The sequence below is a fragment of the Marmota marmota genome, unplaced genomic scaffold (assembly GCF_001458135.2).
Source record: "Marmota marmota marmota unplaced genomic scaffold, marMar, whole genome shotgun sequence".
Classification (NCBI taxonomy): Eukaryota; Metazoa; Chordata; class Mammalia; order Rodentia; family Sciuridae; genus Marmota; species Marmota marmota.
This window is the reverse complement of record NW_026000019.1, coordinates 25,799,456-25,814,467: the sequence shown is the minus strand read 5'-3', so window position 1 is coordinate 25,814,467 and position 15,012 is coordinate 25,799,456. Positions and strand designations below refer to the sequence as shown.

The 15,012-nt window shown below is 35.8% G+C and overlaps 1 pseudogene; it reads right to left on the bottom strand.

The window, feature by feature from the left end:
- The window catches only part of LOC125618754, a 56,247-nt pseudogene extending 50,299 nt beyond the window's left edge, over positions 1–5,948 (bottom strand).
- Positions 5,949–15,012: the final 9,064 nt, after the last annotated feature.

Below are 15,012 nucleotides of genomic sequence, written 5' to 3'. Positions count from 1 at the left end.
AGAAACACAGAAAACAAAGCGAAAGTAAAACGCGAAAGTACACAATGCAGCTGCTGCCCCGCTTTAGTCGCGGATCCCACTTACTTGGGACGATTTCCCGCTTTAATTGCGGGTCCCACTCACCTGGGACTACGGTGCACCCCCCTGATTGTTGAAAGTTCTGACTCCCGGGCTTTTCGGCACCACTTGTTGCGTTGTCGCGCGACTTCTTGCCCGCAAGAAAGACGCAACCCAAGAATCTTCTTTCAACAACTTTATTCAGGCCCCTAATAGTTCTTCTTCGTAGTCTCCGAATCTCCTGGGATGCCCCTCCCAGCCTTAATAAAGCATCTCAAGCCCCAATGCAAAGCAGCCACGTGGAGCTTTCTCATAGAGTGATGAAAAGTCATGTGCCAACTCTCCCAAACAAGGAGTTGTTTGTCACAGACCACAGCGGAGCCAGCGCCATCATGTAATGGTGACCATAATTTGCATAAACGGCAGAAGTGGCTCACCACAGTGGCTAATAAAAAAAAAAGAAGAAAAAGTCAAAAAATAAATTACCTGACATTACATCTTAAAGCCTTAGAAAAAGAAGAACAAACCAACACCAAAAGTAGAAGAAAGGACATAATTAAAATCAGTGCTGAAATCAAAGAAATTGAAACAAAAGAAATAATTCAAAAATTGACAAAAACCAAAAGCTGGTTCTTTGACAAAATAAATAAAATTGATAAACCCTTAGCTACACTAATGAAGAGAAAGAGAAAACAAAATTTACCAAAATTTGTAATGAAAAAGGAAAGATGACAGACATTATTGAAGTACAGAAAAAAATTAGAAACTATTTTGAAATTTTTTTCCAATTAAGGAAAATCTCAAAGACATCAACACATTTCTAGAGACTTATGAACTACCCAAACTGAATCAAGAGGACATACAAAATTTAAACAGACCTATTTTAAGCAATGAAATTAAAGATGCCATCAAAAGCCTATCAACCAAGAAAAGCCCAGGACCAGATAAAATTTGAACCAAGTTCTGCAAGACCTACAAAGAAGAATTAAGACCAATACTCTTTAAATTGTTCCATGAATTAGAAAATGAGGGAATCCTTCCAAACTCATTCTATGAGGCTATTATCATCCTGAAACCAAAACCAGACAGACACACAAAAGAAAGCAAATTTCAGACCAATATCCCTGATGAACATAGAATGCAAAAATTCTCAACAAAATTCTGGCAAATTGAATACACATTAAAACATAGTGCATGATGATCAAGTGTGTTTTATTCCAGAGATGCAAGGTTAGTTCAACAAATAAATAAACATAATTCATCACATCAATGGACATAAAGATAAGAATCATAAGATTATTTCAATTGATGCAGGGAAAGCATTTGACAAAGTACAGAACACTTTGATGTTCAGAACACTAGAAAAACTTTAGGTAGAAACATACTTAAACATTGTAAAATCTATCTATGCTAAGACCAAAGCCAATATTATTCTAAATGGGGAAAAATTGAAAGCATTCCCTCTAAAACTAGAAGACAGGGATGCCCTCTTTTACCACTTCTATGCAACATAGTCCTTGAAAGTGTAGCCAGAGCAATTAGATGAAAGAAATTAAAAAGATACTAGTAGGAAAAGAAGAACTCAAACTATCATTATTTGCCAATGATAATTTTATACTTAGAGGATCCAAAGAACTCCACCACAAAACTTCTAGAATTAATAGATTCAGCAAAGTAGCAGAATATAAAATCAATACCCATAAATCAAATTTGTTTTTAATACATCAGTGATGAATCTTCTAAGAGAAATCAGGGAAACTACCCCATTCACAATAGGTTAAAAAATACTTGGGAATCAATTTAACAAAAGAGATGAATGACCTTTACAATGAAATCTACAGAACACTAAAGAAATTGAAGATCACCTTAGAAGACGGAAAGATCTCACATGCTCTTGGATAGACAGTATTAATATTGCCAAATGGCCATGCTACCTAAAGTGCTATACAGATTAAATGTGATTCCAATTAAAATCCCATTATCCTTCCTTATAGAAACAGAAAAAGCAATCAAGAAATTTATTTGGAAAAATAAGAAATCCAGAATAGCCAAAGCAATCCATAGCAAAAAGAGTGAAGCAGGATGCATCACAATACCATACCTTAAACTATACCTCAAAGCAATAGTAACAAAAATGGCATGGTATTGGCACCAAATAGACATATAGACAAATGATACAGAATAGAAAACACAGAGAAACTCACATAATTATAGTTATCTCATACTAGATAAAGGCTACAAATGCATATATTGAAGAAAAGATAATCACTTAAACAAATGATGCTGAGAAAACTGAAAACTCATCTGCAGCAAAATAAAATTAAACTCCTATCTCTCACCATGCACAAAACTCAACTTGAAGTAGATCAAGGACCTAAGATTTGGACAAGAGACCTTACACCTAATAGAAAAAAAAAGTAGACTCAAATCTTCATCATGTTGGATTAGACCCCAACTTCCTTAACAAGAATCCTAAAGCACAAGATATAAAGTCAACAATAAATAAATAGAATGGATTTAAACTAAAAAGCTTCTCAGCAAAATAAACTATCAATGAGGTGAAGAAAGCACCTACATTTTGGGAGCAAATATTTTTCTCATACCCATCAGATAGAGCACTGATCTATACTCTAATATATCTCAGAATATATAAAGAACTCAAAAAACTTAACACTAAAAATAAATGAGCTAAGGAGCTGAACAGACACTTCTCAGAAATATGTAAAAAATGTTCAACTTCTCTAGTAATTAGAGAAATGCAAATCAAAGATATTTTCAAATTTTATCTGACTCCAGTCAGAATGGCAAGCAATAATAAGTGCTATTGAGGATGTTGGGGAGAAGGTACACTTATACATTACTGGTGGAACTACAAGTTGGTGCAGCCAATATGGAAAGCAGTATGGAGATTCTTTAGAAAACTTGAAATGGAACCACATTTGACCCAGTTGTTCCACTCCTAAGTCTATACCCAAAGGACTTAAAAACAGCATACTACAGTGATGTAGCCACTTCAATGTTTATAGCAGCACAATTCACAATAGCTAAACTGCGGAACCAATCTAGCCTCCCTTCAATAGATGAATGGACAAAGAAAATGGTACATATACACAATGGAATATTACTCAGCATTAAAAGAGAATAAAATTATGTCATTTACAGGTAAATGAATGGAGTTGGAGAATATCAGGCTAACTTAGTAAATCTCCAAAAACCAAGGGCCAAATATTTTCTCTGATAAGTGGATGCTAATCTATAATGAGGTGGGCATGGAATGAGTGGAGAAATTTTGGGTACAGCAAAGGAAAGTGGGGGGAGCATGGGGTAGAAAAATTGGTGGACTAAGATGAACTTCATTACCCTAGGTACATGTATGATTGCAAAAATGGTGTTACACTACTTTATGTACAACAACAGAAGTGAAAAATTGTGCTTCATTTATGTATAATGAATCAAAGAGCTTTCTGCTGTAATGTATAATTGATTAAAATTAATAAAAAAAATTTTAAAAAAACCTAACCCTAACCAAACCCAAATTTTAATACTTACCCTAACCTTACTGTTATACCTAAACCTAATTTTACAAAAAAATACATACAGTAATTTGAACATTTATGTGTATTTTGACTTATATATTCAATTATTAATAGTTCATTTGCATATATTATATTTATTTATATATCTATGCATCACCAATTTTAAGTATGCATATTCCTAAGACTCACATTATCCTTGACCCTGTTTCAGAACATATATATTTGTGTATGTTTTCATACATATTTTATGCATACTTATATATGTATTCTTATAAATATTCATGTTTTTAAATATACATATTCATTTCCTAACTCTAACCAACAACCCAACCCAAAATATAATACTAAGCCTAACTTTCCTATATACATAAACCCAATTTTACATAAAAGCATGTATCATGCTATGAATATGTGTATTTTGACATATATATTATTTTTTCAATGGTTTATTTGCATATATATTATTATATACTCATTTGCATGGTATATCCATGCATTACCAAATTTAAAAATGTGTATTCTTATGACTCAGATTGTACTTTTCTATATTTCAGAACATATGTGTTTATATATGTATATACATGTTTTACACACATATTCTTATGAATATTCATATTTTCTGATATTCATATTGATTTCAAAAACCTAACCCTAACCAACCAAAATTTTAATACTAACCCTAACCTTACTGTTATACTTAAACATAGTTTTATATAAGAGCATATAGAGTAATGTGAATGTTTTTTTTGACAAATATATTCTATTTTCAATGGCATGTTTGTATATATTGTATTATATATTTATATATATGACATTTCCTTGCATCCTGAATATAAAAAATTGTAACCTTATGACTTACATTGTTACATTTTACCATTCACTATTTCAGCACATGTTTTCATACATATTTTTACACTTTCATTTTTATGACTATACATATTTTTTTGATCTACATATTTACTTCCTAAACCTAATCTGCCCCAACTTGCATAGCTGATCCTAAGAAACTAGTAAGGGGTAATGGGGATTAAGAAACACACACACACACACACACACACACACACATTAAGATAAAAGCCTGGGGTCAGGTGGAACAATGCTGGAGAAGCCATGAATAAAGAGGTAACCCAGTGAGTTTCATTTATATATGGTCTCTTTATCAAGAAGTTAAAAAACCATAGGCATTATTCTTTATGCTAAGAAAGATACATGACTAGAAACATTTATGTAGCTTTTCCATTGTTGCAATGTGCAATGTTAGTAGCTTTCTGCAGCACTCAAGAAACTCATTGTCTAAAATTACTGTTAAGCTGGTAGGCTCAGAGATACCAGTGCTGGTGAAACATTGTGATTGTCTTGCCATGTTCAGAATTTCTCTATCCCTGGGGGCTATGTGTCTGAGATCAAGCTTGAAGTTGATACGACTTGTTCACACAATCTCTTTGGGTGGGATGTCACCGTAGCAATTGGGCATTTTGTACCCTTGCAAAGAAGCATTCCAAAGGAGCAGGCACACCACAGTAATTTAAATATTTAATTAGCAAGCTATGTGGGATCCACAGAATCAATCTGACTTTCCCAAATGTCCTGGATATGGTGATGTAACTCCATAAGATCCAAGCTACCATCATTTCTCTGCCAAATGCTCATTAGATGATATTTTAATTTTCTCCCAATCCCATTGAGAAGCATTATACTTTGCTGATGTGACACAAATGTATTTGTAGTTAGCATGGCAGTGAAGCTTCTTTCTGAATTTAAGAACAGTAACTTCATTACCTATAATAATAATTGTAGCTTCCAAGATGTTTAATTTAGTTTCTAACATGTCATCAAGACCTGCCTGGTTTTTCAGGGCTTTGGAAGTATTTTGAAGAATTATTAAGAAAGTGATAAGGCTATCACAGAGGTCATGACAGAAACGCAAATGGATATCCAAGTGACTACTCCAAATACAACAATACCAAGAACATCCTCGTGTCTTCCTAAGTGGTCATGAATCTGCTGAAGTAATTGAACTCCAGTATCAGAATACCAGGGCTCTGAAATATTAGCTGGAGTCATAATAAATTAAGGTTTCCAGGTTTCTTGGCACCAATTGTTGGAAGAGGCTCTCTTTTCTCCAGTGTATGTTTTTTGGTGCCTTTGTCTAGTGTGAGATAACTGTATTTATGTGAGATTGTATCTGTGTCCTCTCTTATGCCCAGACATTGTTCTTTTAATTTTTCCTAATAAATTATAAGATACACCTAACAGTAGACTCCTGAAATAATATAAAATAAAGTAGAAATCTCTTAAGTTTGTATTCAACTTCTTCTGACTCACCTGACAATATCCATTGGTCTCCGTATCCATTTTGGTGCCAATCTTATTCCATTTTCTTTCTGTTCTCATGAATGCAAAGAGATTCTAGCATGAAATTTAGCCAATCCATACTTTCCAGACACTGCTTGAAATTTCAGTGCTGTGGTTGTGGGATTAAGACCTTTCACTCAGGGACCAGTCTTCTAAAGCCACATCAGTAATGATTAACAGTTACTTGTCTCTGTGGGCCATTTAGTAGCCTACATTAAATCACTTAGTGGTCTAAATTTAATTCCAGTTTGAAAAATAGAACAAGAATGGAATGGACCTGTTAACTAAGAGTGAATTTCTTCTGTGGACTTAGCAAAGTTTATCTCCTGAAACTTAGAAGTGGCCTTTGAGTTTTATGAAGAGAAAGATGTTTTATGCAGTGAAACATTATAGTGAATAAGCAGATTTTTATTGCAGTGTGTACACAAGGGTAATCCTCTTACTAATAATATGAATTTAGAAATGAATATCATGTTTCTGCCTTTATTCTCCATATTTGTCTTGTCGAATTTCATTAAAGTGAACTACGTCATACTATTTATTGTCAGGTGAGTCAGAAGAAGTTGAATACAAACTTAAGATATTTCTACTTTATTTTATATTATTTCAGGAGTCTACTGTTAGGTGTATCTTATAATTTATTAGGAAAAAATTAAAAGAACAATGTCTGGGCATTCTCCACATACTTTATAATTTATATTGAAAGCAAATGGCTGATAAAGTGTGTCCTGGCAGTTTGTGGCTATTCCTCTCAGGTGACATTAGTTATGGTGGTGACAAGGCTGCTTAATGTGTAGTTCTTGTGCATTATTAGTGATTGATACCTTCCTTAAGTAACTTGGCACACTTTCCTAGAAATACTCCAGATCCCAGGGGAAATAAGTGGGGAAAAAAGAAAAAACTAGTGTCAGCAAGTGAATATTTAATAAGCACCTAGCTCAAAGGCAGATAACAATAATATGCTCTCTGGTTATCAAATAGAAATTGTTGTACAACTTTTTAAAGATAGTTTTAATGACTTATATATAGTCTTTTGAAATTCATAATCTCCTACTTAGAACCATTTCAAGCATTTTCACAACAGGCATTTTAAAAATGTGATATGAACAAAGAATAAATGTACCACTGATTACTTCTTTCCCACTTCTGCTGACTGCCTATTCACAGCCCAGGAAGGGGGCTTTTCAACAGGTTTTCATTTCTACTGGATGTTGTTGACAGTCACAAACCAAGGTAATGGTGTCTCATGGTTCATGACTCTCAGACAAATAATGGTTCAAACAGCAGTCAGTGCCACAGGGTTGTGTCTGGTATTACTGCACAACCCCTGATAGTGTAGGTATAGTGCCAACCACAAAATCTTCAGTGATTCAGAGGAAGCTTGCTTTTTACTAGTTCCACTTTCTAAGACCCTTTTATCATAAGTGGGTACTGACTCTGATTGACCTATTTCCCCCAGTCAAGTAAGAGAGTGTCATAATTGTTGATTTTACTTCTTTTTATAACTCAAAACAATTTCCTAACTAGGTCATGTTGAGCAGTGGAAAGTTATCATAAACACATAATTATTATCAGCATTTTTGACAGCTAATTTGTTACTGAAAGGTAATGTGTTCAAGACTATCACATGAACTAAACTTCATAGAAATATATCAGTTTGATTATGACACAGAGAATATAAATGTACTTTAAACTCTTTGAAGTGAACACTTCTGATGGACACTATCATGTGGTTCTCTCTTTGAATTGTATTGTTTTAAATTTAAAATTTATGTTCAACTTTCTGATTTAAATTTATTAGATTTTTATTCTTTGTAAGAATTTCATTTTAATATTTTTCCTTTAATTTAGTGATTACACAAAGAGATATGCTTATATGAGGATCTCTGATAGACCCGATATAACACCAATCACAACGTTCCTTCACAGAGGAAATTTGTTTTGTTTCCCTAAACTTCAAAATTAAAAGTGAGTTCTTTCATCCTTGGGTGATATAAACTACTGTTGAATGGAGTTCTGCTCCTCAAAATTCTTGTTGAATTCAAACTCCCAATATTATAGTATTCGGCCTCTGGGAGATAATTTGGTTTAGATGAGGTCATGAGAGTGAGAACCCTGTAACAGAGTTAGTATCCATAGAAGAAGAGAAGTCCAAACAATGTCCCCCCACCCTCCCTTGTTCTCCCTCTCCCCCTCCCTCTTCCCTCCCCCACCTCTCCCTCTCCCTCTTACCTGTGAGGACACAATGATAAGGCAGCCCTCTGAAAGTCAGAAAGAGAGCTCTCACCAGGTACCTGATGAAAGGGGAAGTCAGTTGAGCTTCAATTTCCCAGCCTCAAGAAGTATAAGAAATAAATTCCTTTTGTTTAAGTGGGGATTCAGTTATGGCACCTTGTTATGGCAGTTCAGACTAATACATCAATAAACAAAAGAGTTGCTCTATTTGTTTCCTACTTTATTTGTGATTTTCAGCCTGACTCAGCCAGTATTCTTTCAGATTGGCCACAACTTCTACATGATATATCTAACCCCCTTCAAACCACAGTAATGGTCCTTCATAGACCAAAACACTCTGGGTCTGCAGGTCTTCATTAAATGTTCACCGAGAGAGTTTAATAGCTCCCATTATTCATTGTTTACAAAATGTCAGCCATTTAGTAATTTGTATTACCAAACTAATTTTAATCACATTTAACATAAAAGCTTATTAATATTCTAAGAGCTTAACTATTTTAAATGTTGACTTATCAATATTCATCAATTTCAAATTTAGTAATTATAGTAATCTATACAAAAGTTAATTTTTGGAATTAAATACAAATGGGGAGCTGCCGCAGTCCGGCAGATGGTGGCCCGTACCGGGAGCCCCGGGACACTCGGGGGTAAGTGACGAAAAAAAGCTGCCCGTTCATAGATAGGACGGGAGCAAATCTGCTCGTCCCTAGGCAGATGGGGCGAGAAAAAAAATGGTCATTTTGAGAAAATGGAGAAGATTGATACAGTATGTTTGTGTCTTGTTTTGTCTTGAAATGTTGTATTGTCTTTGTGATGAAAATATGGAAGGGGTGAGAAGTAAATTACTAAGGGAAGAAGGCACCCCAGTGGAACCAAGAATAGTTAGGGCATGTGTTGATAAGAGCCCAGGAACTCTAGTCAGAAAGAAAAAGAAAGTTCAGAAGAAGAAGGATTATCAGGAAAAAAGTTGCAGCAAAAGGCTATTACTAAATACTTTTCCTTACCGGAGGGTGCGTGAAGCGGAGAGGCGGCTGCCAAGTGTGCAAGCCGGTCACAGCGCAGCAAGGATTTTCCAAGAGGCGGCGGCGACTGGCCCTTCCCCGCCTCCTGGCCGGGGAGCTGGCTCTTCCACTGCCGCGAGCCCAAATCTAGACCTGACCTGGAGGCACAGTCTCGCAGGCTCTTGCTCCCTGTGCCCAGTAGCAGTTTGAGTCCGGGACACTCCCCAGGGCCATCTGGGGCTGCCCAGGCACTACAGCCAGCAGAAGACGCTACTGGTGTCCCTGATGTTTGGTCATTTTCAATGCCAATAACTAAGCTACAATGGTTCTCCCACACCTGGAAGCTGATGAGTAATGAGCACTATTAATGCTTATTTCAAATGCAAAAAAACCTTGAGATAATGTACTAAATTGTTCAGAAGGTTGTTTTCTTAGTAGAATGCTACAGGATTTTCTTTAGCCATCCGGAGTTCCTGCCTTCGTCCCAGTGCTGGTAAAGACCAAGGTGGAAGAATTTCTAGTGTTGCTGAGAAACAGACGAGACTTCAGATCAAGCTAGTTGCCTGCAGAACTTACCTGGACTGTGATTTAAGCTGGCTGCCTGCAGAACTTACCTGGACTGTGATTTAAGCTAGCTGCCTGCAGAACTTACCTGGACTGTGATTTACCTAGACTGTGATTTAATCTATTGAGACACTGCTTTACCTGGACTGAGACAACAAACTGTAATCTATAACAAATTGTAACTCGGTATCTTTGCTAACAGTGTCATTGCTGGTATAATTTTTCCAAGGGCTTCTTGCATGGAGCCATCAATTGGCTTGGTATTGTGGCATTTTGTATCCCCCCGGTTATTTTGCCCAGCCAGCCGGGCTGCGGCAGGGAGCCCCATGTTGGTAGATGGGGTCTACCTGGGAGTGGCAGCTGGAGTTCCTACTTGTGGGAAGCTGCCAGGTGTCCTGTGTGGGAGTGGCATCTTCTGCTCAGGTGGGTGACTGAAAATTCTGCAGGGGTTCTGCTGCTGCAGATGGTCTCTCTGGGGCACCCAGTACTCCTGCATGGGTGAGTAGTTGGGAGACCTACTCTGACACTGATTCCTGGAGCCAAGGATGGGCACAGGACCATGATTCCTGTGCGGCAGCAGGAACATTGCTGGCAGAGAAGCAGTATTCTCACTACTTGAATCCCAGGTCACTTAGAGACACAGAATGCTACCTCACTCTGGCCCACCATCTTGAATCCTTCAGAAAGTAACTTTCTTAAAAACCATGATCTGGTGTAGTTGTGTTTTGGGGAAAGTCTGTCTGTTTGTTTGATCCACAGGAAATTGTCATTTTTGTAAGTAAAAAACATGACAATATCATATGACTGTATGTAAATACAAGTGGACAAGAAAAGGACAAACAGGTGTACAAAAACTACTTACTCCAGAACCAATTAGTACTAAAAGTCAAAGGCAGAGCTGGGGCTGTAGCTCATGGGCAGAGCACTTGCCTAGCATATGTGAGGCACTGGGTTCAATCCTCTGCACCACATAAAAATAAACAAATAAAATAAAGGCATTCTGTCCATCTACAACTACAAACAAAATTTAACAACAACAACAAAAAAAGTTAAAGGCATTTATAATTAACATGATGATGGCCACTTGATATACTAAAAATATATATAATTAAATAGGGAATATATTTATTGTTGTTCTCTAGATTATACAAAGTTAAGTCTCCCAGAAAGAAATGGAGTCTTGTCCACATAGATGAATTAAATTTCTTCTATGAACCATGTATCTGAGATATGAAGATCATTGGAACTTTTCCAGAAGCTGTCTATCCACCACTAACTTAAAATATTTATTACAATAATTTAAATTCTAATGTTATGAAAGTTTTAATCAATTGACAATGGAGTAATTATGAATGAATTAGTAATAATAAATGACACAAATAACATTTGAGATATCAAATTCTTACTATATGTCATGTACTATTTTTAAGGTTTTTGTTATATATGACTGATGTGATATGTATAGCAATAAGAAAACATGTAACAAAATAATAATTCAACAAATCTGTGAGACTTCATTTTCATTGCAGTTTGTGACTGTAATTTGTAATTTTGAGATCTAATCTCTAGGAAATGAAACACCCCAAATTAAACTAAAATGAAAATACTGACTAGACTGAGAAACAATTTTAAATGTCCCCAAAAGAGAATAAGAAATTAGCTTTAAAATTAAAAAAATGTGATGTTTGACCAATATCCCTATTGTTTGAATCCTATAAAAACAGAAATAAATATCCTGGTCAAAATTTTATATACTTGTATGCAAAGAAAACACACACAAATGTATGTATTTGCTGCATGTGCTATTTTTTTTCTGCAAAAGAATTAAAAGTTTCTGGAACTTAGGAAAGTAAAGAGTACTGCAGTGATTTTAGCAATTTCTGAGAGTTGTTATATTCATCTTGGTTTAGAAAGCTAAGTTGTTGGGCATAACCTTTTGATTCATTTTCATTTTTCTTGTTACTAGTTTTTTTTTTTTTTTTTTTTACCATGATTTACAAAATCACACTTTCATTCTGACTATGGAATCTCTGACAGCTCTAGTTCTAGAAGGCTACATTCTACATGTGTTAACATTGACTCAAGCTCTTTACAGTCTCCTATTGATATTGTTTTACATCTAGAACTTCATTTGTATTTTAATTATTTTATGTATTTTAATTAGGTATATATGACAGCAGAATTCATTTTTGATTCATTGTACACAATTGCAGCCCAACTTTTCATTTCTCTGATTGTATAGGATGTAGCATTGCACCATATGTGCAGTCATACATGTACCTAGGTATGATGTCCATCTCATTCCACCATCTTTCCTGCCCCCAATCTTCCTCCCCACCACTCCCTTCCCTTTGCCCCATCAAAGTTCCTCCATTTTTTCCACACTCCCCATTATGGATCAGCATTCACTTACCAGAGAGAACATTTGGCCTGTGGTTTATGGGGATTGGCTTACTTCACTTAGCATGATATTCTCCGACTTAATCCATTTATCTGCAAATTCCATAATTTTATTCTCTTTTAATGCTGAGTAATATTCCATTGTGTAAATGTACCACAGTTTCTTTATTCATTCATCTCTTAAAGGGCATCTAGGTTGATTCCACAGTTTAGCTATTGTACATTGAGCTGCTATAAACATTGATGTGGCTGATTTTAAGTCCTTTGGGTATAGATCGAGAATTGGGATAGCTAGGTCAAATACTGGTTCCATTCCAAGTTTTCTAGGGAATCTTTATACTGTTTTTCTATAATGGTTACACCAATTTGCATTCCCACCAGCAATATATGAGTGTACTTTTCTCCCACATCCTCGCCAACACTTACTGTTGTTTGTCTTCATAATAGCTGCCATTCTGACTGGAGTGAGATGAAATCCTAGAGTAGTTTTGATTTGCATTTCTCTAATGTTGATGTTGAACATTTTTTATATATATTTGTTGATTGAATGTATATCTTCTTCTGAGAAGTGTCTGTTCATCTCATTAATCCATTTATTGGTTGGGTTGGGTTTTGTTTTTGGTGTTAAGTTTTTGGAGTTCTCTATATATCTTGGAAATTAGTGCTCTTTCTGACATACCTGTGGCAAAAATTTTCACCCAAAAATGCAGGCTCTCTCTTCACCTCATTGATTGTTTCTTTTGCTAGTAAGAAGCTTTTTAGTTTTGAGTCTATCCCATTTATTAATTCTTGATTTCTTTTAAATGAAGGTAAAAATCCTCATTGAGTCCCTTAAATTTCTTTTAGAGTGTGTGGCATGCATTTTTGTAATATTTCATACCTTAGACTACTTATTATTGGAAGGTATTATATTTTATATTATCTGGTTATTTTGACCCCCATTGCATTTGAAACTGCCTTAGAGGAAGAGCTGGACATATTTCCTTAAATAAACACACATTTTTCTTCAAATTGCCAGCATCTATCTTCTTAATAGGCTTCATGGGAAATAGATATTTTGACTTTGAAGTCACATGTGTTGTGTTCATGTTGATAAGTTTGTTTCATACCTTTATTTTTCTCATATTGACCAATGTCTTTCAATTCAAGTTTGTTTTAAAATGTTTAGCACAGTCATAACTTATCCTTTTCCTGTACTATCAGGAAATGTTTTTGCAAATATAAATGTAATATTTTATATTTTGTTGTATATTCTCACCAAATGTAATATAATGTACCAAAAATAAGATTTTTAAATGCATGCAGACTACATGAAATATTTAATTCTATTTAGTTTATTATCTCAATAATTAATGAGAGGTTGGCTCATCATTAAAACAAACAAACAAAACAGAAAGCATTTTTAATTGGGGTCTGAAGAAAAATTAATTTACCTTGTCAATTTCCTAGTTTTGCTAAAGTGACAAAGGGGTAATAATTACTGGAATGAAAAGTGGTCAGGAAATTTTCCGTGCCACTGAATTTGTCCTCATGGAATTATTTATATGAAACTAGTCTTTTTCTAAAAATCATTTATAAAATGACTAATACATTTAAGATTGATAAATGAATAGAGTCTCTGAAAGAGGCTGAAGCCATGATATTCCATGGAGGTTTGTAGAATTGGTTTGTATGTTCTCTATCTAGACAGAAATAATTTGCAGATTATTCAGCATTCCAGTTTTCTAGGCTCCTAGTGTTGGAAAGATTGTACTTGAATGGACATAAAAAGTATTTGATGTTGAAAGAATGATTATTTAATATTCTTGATTAAAATATTTTGGATATTTAAGAAAGAAGTTAATAAACAGAAGAATGAGATCTAAAAAATTAGGGCATGATATCACTGATATGTTTGTTATTGAGATTTTCTTTCAGACTTGTGAAAATTGGTCTCTGAAAATCAGAATCAGGCTAGCCAGCAGCTAATTCCTGTGTCTCCTATAGTAAGCAGCTTAGATAATCACTTTCTACCATGGCTGGGTGTCCCGTCCGGCAGGACACATCAACGTGGGCAGCGAACCTAGGTGGGGAGGAATGAAGGGACAAGAGACACAGAAGGATGTCAGCAAGACAGGAGTTCTGATCAAGCTGCAAACTTTTATTGTTCACACAGGGGTATTTATATGCTGGGGATGGGGAAGCTCTCTTATCGGCAGTTGCTGGATGTCTGCACAAGGTGAGATAACCGCAGGATGTTTCAGGAAGATAGGTTTCAGGAAGATAGGTGGCCGCAGGATGTCTCAGGGAGATAGATGGCTGCAGGGTGTCTCCCAGGCAGGATGTCTCCCAGGGGGCTGTTTCTTGTAAGTGTCAGGCTATTCTTTGAAGGAGAATTTCCTTCTAGTCCCTGAAATCTCCCCCTTTCTTATATAAAATATTTGACCATACCTTACTGGCCATGTTTTTAGGGGGTGATAGAGGCTCTGTTCCTCTAGAAGGCCTTAGAATATCTCCTGATCTGAGCGAGCATCTTCACTAGGAGATTTTGTGGTGGCCTTGGCATGTTTTTGGAGGAGACGGCTTTGAGGGGGGAGCATGCCAACCGCCATGCACCAGAGCGTGTCACTCAGAGGTCTTGGGTTTTGGGATCCGTGGATCCATCCACCTGCAGTCCTTCCTGCACCCTCTGTCATTATGGCCTAACGTCCTCACTCCATGGGTGCATCCTCCCCCAAGCGGAGGGGCCCATGGAGGAGCAAACCCTTATGGCAAGGGCAGAAGATGGTTGGTCAGAGCTGTTACTTATACTTTTATATAAGAAAGAGAGATCTGTGGGGATGTAAACTTAAGAAATAAGCCTGAAAGAAGGGTAGAACATCCTT